The sequence below is a fragment of the Lygodium microphyllum genome, chromosome 26 (assembly GCF_053477565.2).
Source record: "Lygodium microphyllum isolate KBCC chromosome 26, Lygodium_microphyllum_v1.1.10, whole genome shotgun sequence".
Lineage (NCBI taxonomy): Eukaryota > Viridiplantae > Streptophyta > Polypodiopsida > Schizaeales > Lygodiaceae > Lygodium > Lygodium microphyllum.
In genome coordinates, this window is record NC_141160.1 from 85,516,359 (window position 1) to 85,531,231 (window position 14,873).

A 14,873-nucleotide genomic window follows, 5' to 3' on the forward strand; every position below is an offset into this window, starting at 1 on the left:
ATTTGAAAAAATGGTCACGACTCACAACTCACTTTGGATGCTGCCCACCCTTCCCATTCTATTATCTAGAATCTACCCGTTCCAAATTCCAATTTCCAAACTTCAATGCAATGCCCAACCACCCTACACTATTAACTAGGAATAAATGAAATTCTGTCACCAAATATTCTTCTGATCTTTCTCATATTTTTAATCATTAATAATTATACATGTCAAGTGTAGCCATGAGTTATGCCTCATAACTTATGACTCATGAATCATGAGTTTTTAATAATTTAAATTTATATATTTATATATTTAATAATTATATTTATGGCACTTGTCATTTAAATATGTATTATGAATCTAATATCAATTCAAAAAATTCATATCCAATTAATATTTGCATTTATTTACTAGTTTAGATATTATTTTACACGCAAATCATTTTTGACTCGTTTTTTATGAAATTTGCTAAACCTTTTATCCATATTTTTTAAGGTTATTTTTGTAAAATTGCAATTCATTTTACATTAAACCTCAATTTTTTGTGAACACTAATCAAGACATGAGATTACTAGTTAAAAATTAAATGCCATCTGGAGTCTATTGCCTGCAGGCCCCAGCTGCCGCCTCGCATTTGTAGGATTCCAAAACAAAATCCTTCAACCCTAATAATTTGCATGTTGCATTTTTAAATTAAATATTTTGTAGGTCTTGTAGATATTTCATAACTAAAATGTACATATATTCTTAGAAACCTTGTGTGCAAATACGCATGGCTTTTTACAAAAAGATTTAATAGTTGACTTAACTCTATAGGCCTGTTTTTCATGAACATTAATGCAAACCATTATTTTTTGACACAGTTTTAAGGATATGAAAACATTCAAACTATTATTTTAATTTACTGATAAAAACACACCAACATATATGTTGCAAACAAGGTTCCTGAAAACAATTTTCAAAGCCAATATGAGATTCTCTCGATCATACTAATGTCTTTTTCTATATTAAAAAAATTCAATTGCCTTTGTTTTCCACCATGAACAATGGCTCCAATTGATAACTTTGTTTTGAAGGCTTCTAAAGCTTGATAACTATCAACTTGGCCTTGAAGTTTGATCGTTGTCAACTAACTCTGAAGATTGAACCACCATGTCAAATCAGATAAGCTCCACATTGCATGCTCTGCTCATGGAAAATATTTAGTCGTAAGTTCATTTATAATTTTCAAAATTTTCATCATATTACAACTACGTTAAAACAAGAAATGTAAAATTTTCCTTAAATCTAACAATTTCCTTCACATAGTACACATCAATTTTTTATAAACAAAGATTGCATGGTGATAAAACAAGTGATAAGAAAAATTTGATTGTTGATTTGCAAATTCATAAAATAATAAGAGTTTGAAGAGCATATATTAGAAGAAATTTTTTGAAGCATATAATAAGAGTATCTATACATACTACATATTAGGAGAAAGCTTTTGAAGCTCTAGAATTCTTCTTGATCATATACATAGCCTTTGCATAGAAACCAAATCTATTTTTATAAAATACTTTAATTATCTACCTATATGTGGTAGATATAGAATTGAGTATAATTTGAATCTTTAGAAATCTCCTTGAGCCTAAGTCGCATCCCTACTTAGATCTTATTATCTTCAAACACATAGATCTAAATAAATGTTAAAAACATCAAATATGAATATTCAAAACAATCTCCATCCTCTCTCTCTCTCTCTCTCTCTCTCTCTCTCTCTCTCTCTCTCTCTCTCTCTTTGTATGTGTGTGTGTATGTGAATTTTTGTAGTCTGTTCCAATCTATTCTTATGAATTACAAATTTCATTACTATTTACTTGTTCATAAACATAGAATCTTTCATATTTACATCTATACAACTTTATCAAGCTTTTCATAGCCCTTCTAGATTCCACAAACAATACCTTTTTATATGTGAGTTGGTTTGAAATTTGTGCACTCCATGACAAGCTCTTAAAGTAGTTTTTCAACTCTAATAGGTCACTTTGGCTTTGTGTGGGGGAGTATTCAAGGTCACTTTGGCTTCTTCTTCTTCTTTTTTTTGGGGGGGGGGGGGGGGGGGCACTTGTTTTTTGCTTTCTTACATCATATGTGATGATAGTGATGCATAGACACACTTCTAACCATCCAAGTTTTTTCCTTGGGGTTACACAACACAACACACCCTAGTCCACTTTAGAGTTGTGTACTTATATTTTGTACATTGTTCTTTTCCATTTTCTTTTATACTAGAGGTGTGGGCATTGCTTGCCCCTGAAAAATAACGTGTGTCACATAAGTAAATCGTGGCTAAGCCCTATTTAATTACAAACAAAAAATCTATGACGTGATTTCTTTTGTATTACAATCTTTATGTATAACATAAGTTTATTGCATACATAGCATTGTTACATGATTGACTCAAGGACATGTGAGCCTTAGAAGACTAATAAAGAGCCAAATGAGAAGTGTGATGAGGGGCATGCTAGGAGAATTGGCATGCACAAGATGGCCCCCAAATAAAGGAACCTTGGATCTAGGTGAGAACTAGCATGTATAAACGTTGTCCTCGCAACAACTCAAATCTAGGTGTCCTCCTTGTGTTTTGAAAAGTATTTTTGATATAATATTATTATTATTATCATTAGTTGAAAAAAGATAACAAATTAGGGCATAGTCACTTAAGTCCAAGGATCCTTGTGTATGCCCTAAGAGCTAAGTAGATGGACAAATTCATACGTGCTTAAGAGGAAAATTCCACTAGGATTAACTCATCTCATGATGGTATCTAGTGCATGTAGAGAACTTTCTAAAGAATTGAATGTTTATATTGCGATGATGAAATGGTTGATTAGTAAAGGATTAAAAAATTTATAAAAATGAGAGTAAACTTCCATCCTTTGAAAGGAAATCATTATAATGCGATCAAAACTCAAAGAAGTTGAGATAAAGAGGACATTAATTAGATATTACCTTAATTATCTCATGAAATTAGCTAGTACGCAGAGATCGGTCTCTCAAGCTAGTAAAACATCAACTATTTGCTAAACAATTGTCTAGCAAAGTATCTTGATGAGAATTTCATTCTTGAATAGAAAATAAATCTCGATTAAAGACCATGAAATTAAAACAAAAGACAATTCACTTATACTTAGAGGTTTCAAAAGAGAAAGTCCTTTGATGCATCCTCATTACTTAAATTGGGGATCAAGCTCCAAAAGGAATCAAATATTGCTACACTAAAGAAAACACAAATGAAATAGACCAATGATGAAAGGTGTCTCATCGACAAAACCTAAGGTGGCCCAAGATCAAAACCATAATTTAAATCAAGGGGAACCTATGCTTCTAGGCTAAGGCCTTAGAAAAACACTTAAGCACAAGTATACTTATCGTATTTATTATCATATTGAAAGAAATGTTTGAACTATTCATGAATTCTAAGAAACAATTTATCCAACACAAGTTGACTCTTAGATGTGCACACTAGATGATGTCCCCCAAGGTTAGTTATACTAGTTATTCACCAAGAAGTTGGATCATTGGTCTAGATGCTAGGACCTTTCGCTATAATTCCTTAAGTATTCTAGGACTATTCTAACCCATATGAGCTTGGGATGGATCTCCCAAAAGGCCTCGACGCTAATTGGGAGTAGAATTGGTTGTTTTTACCTTTGGGAAGAGTTATGATATGGACTGAGAAACATAATTATAATATAAATAAAATAATTGAATTTAAATAAATATTTTATTCTCTAAAAATGCTTCTCTTCCTTGTATTCATATTCGTGCCTAAACTTACTTGAATTAATTTTGATAATGGAAAAATTAATAAAGTTATTTTTAACGTTAAAATAAAATGTGCTAGGCTCGTTAGAAAACTACAACTACTCCCTAAAGGGAAGTTATTGGTTAGGTCCCTAATGGATTTTTCCTACAGCTAGGTGGTCTTGGTTAGGTGAGGCTTTTGTAACAAAATCAAAATCCTAGATTAGGATAAGCTAGGAAGAGCTAGACAATGAATATCCTAGTATGTCATCTTAAATGCCAACCAATGTTATTTTAGGGGGGGCAAAGCCGAGACTAGACCTTATGGATAGAGATATCAATATATATCACTTCACTTTGTTTCTCACCCTCTTTGAACTAAGCGCATCACTTGTCCACTTTAGTTTGGGATGATAACAAAGTATTACCCCAAATTGATGCTAGGTAGTGTTGGTAGAAGACCTTGGTAATCATTTAGTATCAAAATACCCAATGAGAATGCCATATCAATCCCTTTAAATGGCATGACCAAGGCTCAAGAAAAGCATGTTGGTATTTCAATGCCTAGACCTAGCAACTTGGATGCCTCATCCATGGGAAAAAAGAATTAGAAGAAGAGAACCGAAGCGAAACTAACACTCAAGACCGATATTACAACAACATTAATGAAAGGGAAACAAGTTCTTGATGCTAAAGTAGAGACTTCAGCTCTCAAAACAAATGAGAGGGGGATCGTTGAAGTTGCGGACTACCCTAATCCTAAGAAACAATTGGACATAATTGATAAAGTGAGAAGTTGGGTAAAAGAGGCTTAGGTGCACCTCCAAGATGTTGAACCCATAGGGGAAGAAGGGGCACATAACTTGTTGATTGTGACTTAGCCTCCCCCTCTTATCTACATGGAACTAGAGGAAAATTGCATGCCCGACACATCTCCTTTTAAAAAGAGGAAAGTAGAGCTATTGCTCAACATTAGCCACGTCATGAGACTATTGGAAATAAGACATCGATGGATATGCTCATGAGAAATCGAATGCTAGCTTGCTAACTACTTTGACTTCAATGCTGGTATCCCTACCATTAGAGTATCTATTGAAGCAAAGCCCTTTACTTTGGAATGTGTTAGCCATGACTTGATGCATTATGTTTTCCCTTACTATGATCTATTACCTTAGCTTTACTATTTCCTATATGAAATAGTCTTTAGATGCCTCATGAAGTATAGTTATGTAGCCAATTTTTAGGTGTGAGACCTGAAGAGGTATCTTTTGTGTCTTCCACATTTTGATCATTCTGTATGCTTATGACTTGTTCTATGATGGATATTCATGATGATATATGAGATTTGATAGTTGGTGCCATAATTCTCTTTGTGCTTCTACTTTACTTCCAACATATTCTCTGATTTGTTATTATTATTGTTGTATGATATATTCTCATGTTCCTATGTTGTTATCTTTGAGTTTCCTATGAGTTGCCTATTGCAATATTTGATTCCAGGAGGCATATCTCACAGTGGATTCCGTGCCACGGTGGATTTCGTGAGGTTTTACTGTGGATTCCGTAAACTTTGATGACCGGGGCTCATACACAAAGTGGATTCTTTGTGCGAGAAGTTGATGGGGACGCCTATCCTTTTTGGGCGTTTCATTAATTTAGTGTGTACATGGGTGATTCCATAGCGGGCGCAAAATGCATATTAAATTAATAAACATTTATGAGTTTAGAGTGCGCACTCGTAATAAATTAAGATCAAGATTGATTTCTAACCAGTTGATTTATTTATGTAGCTGAAGACTGCTAGGTATTCACTTTTGTCGGTTTAATTGTATTATTTTACTAACGATTGTGAATGCTTCAGTTGATGTGTAGAGATAGCAGCAGTGGCAGAGGAAAGCATTGGAGGATAGCGAGTATTCGATTTATCATTTATATTTTGATGGGCGCATACCTTAGGCATGGTGTCTATATTTTGTCGCATCTATTTATTGAGGCGTTGGATATTTATTTATTATTTTGTATGCACATGGGCGCACGATTATGTTATTTGTACTTGGACATTGTATTGGGTACGCCCGACTCTTTGGGCACCGCCCATTAGCTTTATTTCTATTTTGTGCTAAAGCAAACTCAAAAGCTAAAAGCTTGCTATTTTATAATTTGGGCTATTATTTGAGCTTGAAGATGATTAATACAAAAAAATACATGCTTTGTGGAGCGCTCATCCAAGGCATGGGGGGAGATTACACCCAATTGGTCTCTTGTTCATGTCGTGCATGCTTTTTACCTTGAGTTTTGTGCAAAAAGTAGAGTTCTTTTATTCTTGGGGATCTTCAGGCATTCACTATGTGAGCGTACAGCATTCGATCTACGCACCAGTGGTATCAGAGCGAAGCTGAGATCAAGAGCTTCCAATCGCTACCCATCTTGTGCGAAGGCGGAGCTCCTGGAACGATCGAGCTCTACAGTCAATCTCATTGCAAATGGTCGATACGGGTGGATTCCTGGCGATCAAGAACCTCTGTTTCCATCATCAGATTGCAAAGGACCGGCCTACAGCAGCAGAGGACCACTCCTACATCCTCTTCTCCAAGTCGTGGTTATACAGAGATAAGTCTCAATTTCTATAAGCTTAAAAGCTTAAAACTAAAGACTACAAAGCTTAATATTAAGCTTTAATAAGCTTAATACCACAAATTTCATCTCGGGCGGCGTCAGTATCTTTTCGCCACGTTCAAACCTGTCGGCAGCATGCTGCGTTACTTGAAAATCAAATGGGCTTATTAAAGCCTTAAACTACACTACTAAGCTAAATCATCCAAGCTTTCCAGTCACACAGAAATTACAAAGTTTTCCAAGTTCAAGTTCTGCAAGTCTGCTAAATCAATCAAGTTCTGCAATTCCTGGTACTCTGCAAGTCACATAAGTCTGCAACTCTGCAAGTCAGACAAGTCACCTAAAGTCAGAACTAACTTGTGTTCAAAACTCATAGAAGGGTTGTTCCTGCGCAGAAACTCCGAATTGCAAAGTTGTTCATTGGAAGGTACTCTTTGCATACGCAGGTTTGCTGAACCATTTTCAGCACATGCAGAAGATTAAAATGCAGATTTTTCAAAGATTACAAATCCCGCAATAGCCAAAGACGAAGATTGTGAAAGCCACACACAAAAATATATAAGCCTTGTACACCCGATCTTGAGCTACGCTTATCCTGCTAATTGGATTTTGAGAGTGTGAGGTCTTTTGAAGTTTTGAAGGATGATAGAATCACATATGGATGATTTAATGGCTGAAGGCGATCTTCCTGAACCTAGGATGGAGCAAAAGGTGGATTTAATTATGATGCAGTTGGATGAAGAACGACGAGCTAGGCAAGCATTGCAAGTCCAATTGGCCAATTTACAAAGATCGACTTCCGACAAAGAGGAACCTCAATCTGAAGACCTTATTCAACGTACCATTGACGTGACTCTCGAAGCTCAATCCATCCGCAAGGAAACAAAGATAAGTAAAAGAAATTTCAAATTCCGTACTTTCAATGGCACTCGAGAGGGAAAAACTATTCTTGCATTCATCAGTCAGTTTGATGACTACTTTCATGAGGAAACATATGCAGAAAAAGATAAAATCAAGTGTGTCACTAATCATTTAGTGGATAGAGCATCTCTTTGGTGGACCGTGGTTCGTAAGAGTATAGATTGTCCCACTACTTGGGAGAATTTCAAGAAGAAGTTTATGCAGAATTTCCTTCCTCCACAATTCCATGAAAAAGCCATAAAACAATGGGACCTTCTTCAGTAAACGAGATCGTGAGCCTATTCCTCAGTACACCGAATGCTTTTGGAATGCATTACTCCAGTTATGCATGCTTGAAGACGTACGTACCTGAAGCAACTCACAAGCGCAAGTATATGTCTGGATTACTTGGGCATTACTACGCTGAAGTCAATATTTTTAAGCCTACAACTCTTGAAGACCCAATTTCATTAGCTCATGACACCGAAGACAAGCTTCGAGGAATCTCACGGTAGATTCCGTGCCACGGTGGATTCCGTGAGGTTTTACGGTGGATTCCGTAAACTTTGATGACCGGGGCTCATACACAAAGTGGATTCTTTGTGCGAGAAGTTGATGGGGACGCCTATCCTTTTCGGGCGTTTCATTAATTTAGTGTGTACATGGGTGATTCCATAGCGGGTGATTCCGCAAAATGCATATTAAATTAATAAACATTTATGAGTTTAGAGTGCGCACTCGTAATAAATTAAGATTAGGATTGATTTCTAACCAGTTGATTTATTTATGTAGCTGAAGACTGCTAAGTATTCACTTTTGTCGGTTTAATTGTATTATTTTACTAACGATTGTGAATGATTCAGTTGATGTGTAGAGATAGCAGCAGTGGTGTGGCGGAGGAAAGCATTGGAGGATAGCGAGTATTCAATTTATCATTTATATTTTGATGGGCGCATACCTTAGGTTAGATATGATCAATGCCCCACCCTCATTAGGTGCTACCAATGATCCATGGTGCTCAAAGTTGTAAGGCCCCCATTATGAGGAGAAGCCAAATGTGAGCCCGGACATTGGTTGAGTCCTGACTTGTATATCAGATGAGGTCTATGTGACCGGATGGCAAAAAGGTGACTGTTGTGGGTCTAATCTTTGGGTTAGACGGAGTGGTTAAGCTGGTAGCAACTCGAGGCACATTGCATTGAGTTGCGTGGTAAGGGAGTTAAAAGGGGCCCCTATTGTGGGGTCCGGGGGCCGCGGAAGCGGCCCCTGGCTGGGGGGTCCCAGGGGGGCCAGCGGCCCCCCTGGCGGGGGTCCGGGGGCAGCGCCCCCGGCCCGATGGTAAAGGGAATATTCCCTGGAATATTCCCTGGCCGACTAGTGGAGGCTCATATGGTAGGTCGGTCAGCAGGCCGACCTAACGACCTTCGCGGGCTATAAAAGCTAAACCCCTTCGCAGCCATCTTACACTCATCTTTCACCCAGTCAGAGTTGTTGTTCCAGCTAGCCTTAAGCTCTTCACCTATCTTCTGTCTAGATCGCCATCTAAGCTTCATTCATTGGAAGCGCACGGGTGGACAGAGCCATCTTTGTATCAGTTGTTTGGAGTTAAAGAATTTTACTGATTCTCCTCTTATCTGTTGTGTACTCTCTATCTCTTTCTCAGATTCTGTTCGCTGCGCCGTGTAATATTTTACATGGTATCAGAGCCCAGGGGGCTCTAGAGATCGGAGAGCGTGCAAGAGGCAAAGGCTTCAACAGCAAAGAGAAACGATGTCGACTCCGGGAAGCAGTTCTGGCGCATCAGGAAGCGGTGCAGGAGGTGGTGCTGCTGTACCGGCTATTCAAACACTGAGGATTCGTCCACCAACCTTCAGCGAAGGCAAGTTAGATGGTACAAACTACACCTTGTGGAAGTTCAAAATTACTACTATCCTTGATTCTTATGAGCTTCTGGAGACTGTGCTGGGGACTGACGCAGAACCACAGCCTACCCCCGACCCATCAAATCCTAGTGTGATGATTCCTCCGAATGCAGATCTTCTACGAGCTTGGAAACGAAGGAATGCAGATGCATTGTGTGCCTTAGTTACAAGCTGTTCTGACAGTGTTTTGACTCTGATTCAGCATACAACCAAAGCGTCAGAGGCTTGGAATGTACTAAGGAGTCAGTATGAAACACGAAACCAAACAAGGATTCAAAACTTGGAGAATCAACTAGCAGCGGAGAAGTTTGCTGAAGGAGAGACGGTTGAAGCATTCATCACTCGGATTAAGAATCTGCGCGACCAGATGGCTGGCGCTGGGATACAAAAGACTAGCGAAGAGCTAGCTCGGAGGTGTCTTCGGATTTGTCCACAAAAGTTTGATGGACTAGTAACTGCCCTTAATACTCAGGTGAGACCTCAAGCTTTGACTTTTGAGGAGTTTTGTGCATTATTAATGGAGGAGGAGTTGAGGCTGAAAGCCCGAGAAGGAAGCAACAATGGAGATGCTGCATTCTCTGCCAATGCAAAAGGCAAAGGTGTTTCCTCCACCAAAAATGATGGTGACAAAAAGAAAAAGGGCGGCAAGAAGAAGTTTCAAGGAGAGTGCTTCTACTGTAAGAAGAAAGGACATGCAATTGCAGATTGTCGTGTCAAGAAGGCAGATGAAAAGAATGGTACCCTTAAAACTAAAGGGAAAGAGACAGCCAATACGGCTGAAGCAGAGTTGGAATTATTCATGGCGACCATTGAGGAAGTGTGCTCCTCGGCGCAAGAAGAATCTACCACTGACTCTTGGGTGTTGGATAGTGGGGCCTCCCGTCACATGACCAACAAGAAAGGTCTATACAGTTCTATGCAGCCTCTACAAGAATCCATCACTGTGACGGTTGGAAATGATGCTAAATGCCCTGCTGCGGGCACAGGTACTATTTCTTTTGTTGCTGCAAATGGTGAAGTCAAAAAGCTTTCAAATGTGTTGTATGTTCCCGAAATCAGGAGAAATCTCTTATCAGTTGCTGCCATAACTGATCTTGGTCATGAAGTGAGGTTCAAGAAGACAGGTGCAGAAATTATTGATAGTGCTGGCACAATTGTTGGCAAAGGAGAAAGAAGGAACAACCTGTATGAGCTAAGTGCTCTTACAGCCACCGCTGGAGTGGGCACAAGTAAGCTTTGGCATGAAAGGTTTGGACACATCGGATTTGCAGTATTGAAGGAGATGCAAAAGCAAGGTATGGTTGCTCACCTACCTACAATAACTGAATTGAAGGAACCATGTGAAGCTTGTATGATGGGCAAGCAACAGAGAAAGGCATTTCCACAAGAAAGCAAGAATAGAGCACATGCTCCTCTAGAGTTGGTGCATGCTGACTTGTGTGGTAAGATGCCTACACAGGCCTTGGGGGGATCTTCTTATTTTATGTTGATTGTCGACGACTACAGTAGGAAGATGTGGGTGTACTTCCTTCGTGATAAGGCTCAAGCTTTTGGTAAGTTTAAAGAATGGCTAATACTTGTTGAGAATGAAACAGGGAAAAGTGTGAAGAAATTTAGAACAGATGGTGGTGGTGAGTTCAACTCAAAGGAGTTTGAAGGCTTTTGCAAGAGCAAAGGGATCAAGCGTCAATTGACGACGCCTCACACACCTCAGCAGAATGGTGTTGTGGAACGTAGGAATCGTACCATTGTGGAGATGGCAAGATGCATGCTAAAGGGCAAGGGATTGCCTAACCATTTTTGGGCTGAAGCTGTTAATACTGCAGTCTACATTCTAAATCGGAGCTACACAAAGGCTCTCAAGGGAAAAACACCTCATGAGGCTTACACTGGTAAGAAACCATCTGTTTCACATTTCAGAATTTTTGGATGTGAATGTTATGCACATGTTCCAGATGAGAAGAGAAACAAGTTACAACCAAAAAGCAGAAAATGTATCTTCTTGGGTTATAGTGATGAGCAGAAGGCTTACAAGTTATATGACCAAGAGGCAAAGAAGATCATCGCGAGCCGTGATGTGGTGTTCAAGGAGGAGCCGCATACAGTGGAGGAGGAGAAGGCAAGGTCTTCCACTTTATCATCAAGCGAAGAAGTAGTCCACTATGAACCTGTCCCGAGAGCTATCCCTATCCTTAAGGAGGAGGAAGCATCATCTTCAGATGATGAGGAAAAAGTTCACCAACCTGACATCACCCCACCGGAAAAGCCATTGCCGCGCTGGGTGAAGCAGCTCTATGACCACAATAATCCTATGCCTGCATCTGTTGAGGAGAAGGCAGACGGACCAAGGAGGTCTCAGAGAATAGAGGAGCAAAGGAGGGCTTCTGCTCACATAGTCAACATGGCCTTGATGGTTGAGATTATGAGAGAAGTAAAGGAGCCAACTGACTTAGAAGAAGCACTTGCAGATCCATCATGGAAGGCTGCTATGCAGGCGGAGTATGACAGCATAATGAAGAATGACACTTGGGAGCTAGTGGATCGGCCAGCAAAGCGGAAGATTATTGGCACCAAGTGGATCTGGAAGGTAAAGTACAAGGCTGATGGTACCTTAGAAAAGTACAAAGCTAGACTGGTTGCCCAAGGATTTTCACAAGTTGAAGGGTTTGATTTTCAAGAGTCATTTGCCCCAACTGCCAGAATGACCACTATTCGCACGGTACTTGCAGTGGCTGCCCACAAGAAGTGGCCAGTGTACCAAATGGATGTTAAGTCAGCGTTCTTAAATGGTGACCTCAAGGAGGAGGTGTACGTGGCTCAGCCACCAGGGTTTGAGGCCCCCCATTCTGAGAACAAAGTGTGTAAACTGAAGAAGGCATTGTATGGGCTGAAACAAGCCCCTAGAGCATGGTACCAGCGGATAGATAGGTTCTTTTTAAACCTAAACTTCAAAAGATGTGCCTCAGATGCTAACTTGTATGTTTACAGGGATGGTAAAAAGTCTGTAGTGATTGTCCTATATGTGGACGACCTTCTTATTACAGGTGACTATGAAGATATGATCAACCAAACTCGAAAGGCTTTGAGTTCTGAGTTTGAAATGACAGACTTGGGCTTGCTGCACTATTGTTTGGGGATTGAAGTCTGGCAAGAGCCAGGAAAGATCTTCATCTCTCAGAAGAAGTATGCATGGGAGATCTTGAAGGCATTTGGCATGACCGAGTGCAAGGAGATAGCTACACCTATGGAGGTGAATGCAAAGTTATCCGTCGAGGATACATCAGCATTAGCAGACATTGGGAGGTATAGGAGGTTGGTCGGCAGTCTGATCTACTTGTGTAACACCAGACCAGATATCAGTTTTGCTGTTGGTGTTTTGAGCAGGTTCTCCAACAAACCTCATGAGAGTCATTGGAAGGCTGGGATGCGGGTGCTCAGATACTTGAAGAAAACTCTTGACTATGGTATCACATACAGTTTCGGAACTTCTCTTGTGGGGAACTGTGACTCAGATTGGGCAGGAGACATTGATTCCAGGAAGTCAGTTTCTGGTTATTGTTTCTCTTTGGGTTCAGGAATTTTCTCTTGGATTAGTAAGAAGCAACCAACAGTGGCATTGTCTTCTACCGAAGCAGAGTACAAGGCAGCTTGTTTTGCTGCATGTGAGGCCGTATGGTTGAGAAGGATTCTATGGCATATGGGAGTGCAGGATGAAGAACCAACTGTGCTGAGATGTGACAATCAGAGTTGCATCGCCATTGCCAAAAATCCAGTGTTTCATGCACGCACCAAACATATAGAGATCCAGTATCACTATGTGCGTGATTTGATGGAGGATGGGATAGTGGAATTGGTCTACTGTCCAACAGAGGAGAATGGAGCAGATATCTTCACCAAAGCACTTACGAAGGATCTGCTTCAAGTTCATCTTCAGAGACTCGGCATTGGGCCGAGGAGATAGTTCACCTATGGGTGGACATTGAGGGGGGGTGTTAGATATGATCAATGCCCCACCCTCATTAGGTGCTACCAATGATCCATGGTGCTCAAAGTTGTAAGGCCCCCATTATGAGGAGAAGCCAAATGTGAGCCCGGACATTGGTTGAGTCCTGACTTGTATATCAGATGAGGTCTATGTGACCGGATGGCAAAAAGGTGACTGTTGTGGGTCTAATCTTTGGGTTAGACGGAGTGGTTAAGCTGGTAGCAACTCGAGGCACATTGCATTGAGTTGCGTGGTAAGGGAGTTAAAAGGGGCCCCTATTGTGGGGTCCGGGGGCCGCGGAAGCGGCCCCTGGCTGGGGGGTCCCAGGGGGGCCAGCGGCCCCCCTGGCGGGGGTCCGGGGGCAGCGCCCCCGGCCCGATGGTAAAGGGAATATTCCCTGGAATATTCCCTGGCCGACTAGTGGAGGCTCATATGGTAGGTCGGTCAGCAGGCCGACCTAACGACCTTCGCGGGCTATAAAAGCTAAACCCCTTCGCAGCCATCTTACACTCATCTTTCACCCAGTCAGAGTTGTTGTTCCAGCTAGCCTTAAGCTCTTCACCTATCTTCTGTCTAGATCGCCATCTAAGCTTCATTCATTGGAAGCGCACGGGTGGACAGAGCCATCTTTGTATCAGTTGTTTGGAGTTAAAGAATTTTACTGATTCTCCTCTTATCTGTTGTGTACTCTCTATCTCTTTCTCAGATTCTGTTCGCTGCGCCGTGTAATATTTTACATACCTTAGGCATGGCGCCTATATTTTGTCGCGCCTATTTATTGAGGCATTGGATATTTATTTATTATTTTGTACGCGCATGGGCGCACGATTATGTTATTTGTACTTGGACATTGTATTGGGTACGCCTGACTCTTTGGGCACCGCCCATTAGCTTTATTTCTATTTTGTGCTAAAGCAAACTCAAAAGCTAAAAGCTTGCTATTTTGTAATTTGGGCTATTATTTGAGCTTGAAGATGATTAATACAAAAAAATACATGCTTTTTGGAGTGCTCACATAAGGCATGGGGGGAGATTGCACCCAATTGGTCTCTTGTTCATGTCGTGCATGCTTTTTACCTTGAGTTTTGTGCAAAAAGTAGAGTTCTTTTGTTCTTGGGGACCTTTTGGCATTCACTACGCGAGCGTACAACATCCAATCTGCACACCAATATTAGATGTTTTCCACATTGCCTACAATAGTGAAATGTATTTCCATATCACTGTAGTCCTATTATGCATTTCACATAGATAAGGGGATGCAACACTTTGGCGATCTTGCCATTGTCATCCTGAACCTCCGGTTTCAAGATCTATGAAGAATGACTTTGTTTTATGGAAAAAAAATAAATTTGTTGTATGCAGTTCAAAGGGTTTTTTGTGTGTATACCCTGTTATTGCGTTTTTATATCTTTGGTTTAAAACACTAGCAAAAGTGACCTTGTTTGATGGCAAAAATTTGAATTTCTTGTTTGAAGTAGTGATACATTTCATACAACAAGATGATGTGCTTCCATCATTCTTACCTTACATCTTTGATGATACAACCTAATCATAAAACGCCTCTATTTGATGCCAAGAATCTAATTTTTTTTGTCAAAACCTAAAGTAGTGGCATACTATTGCTGCCTAAAGCAAGATGATGCAATCTAAAGGTCTAATTTTTTTATTTTTACATA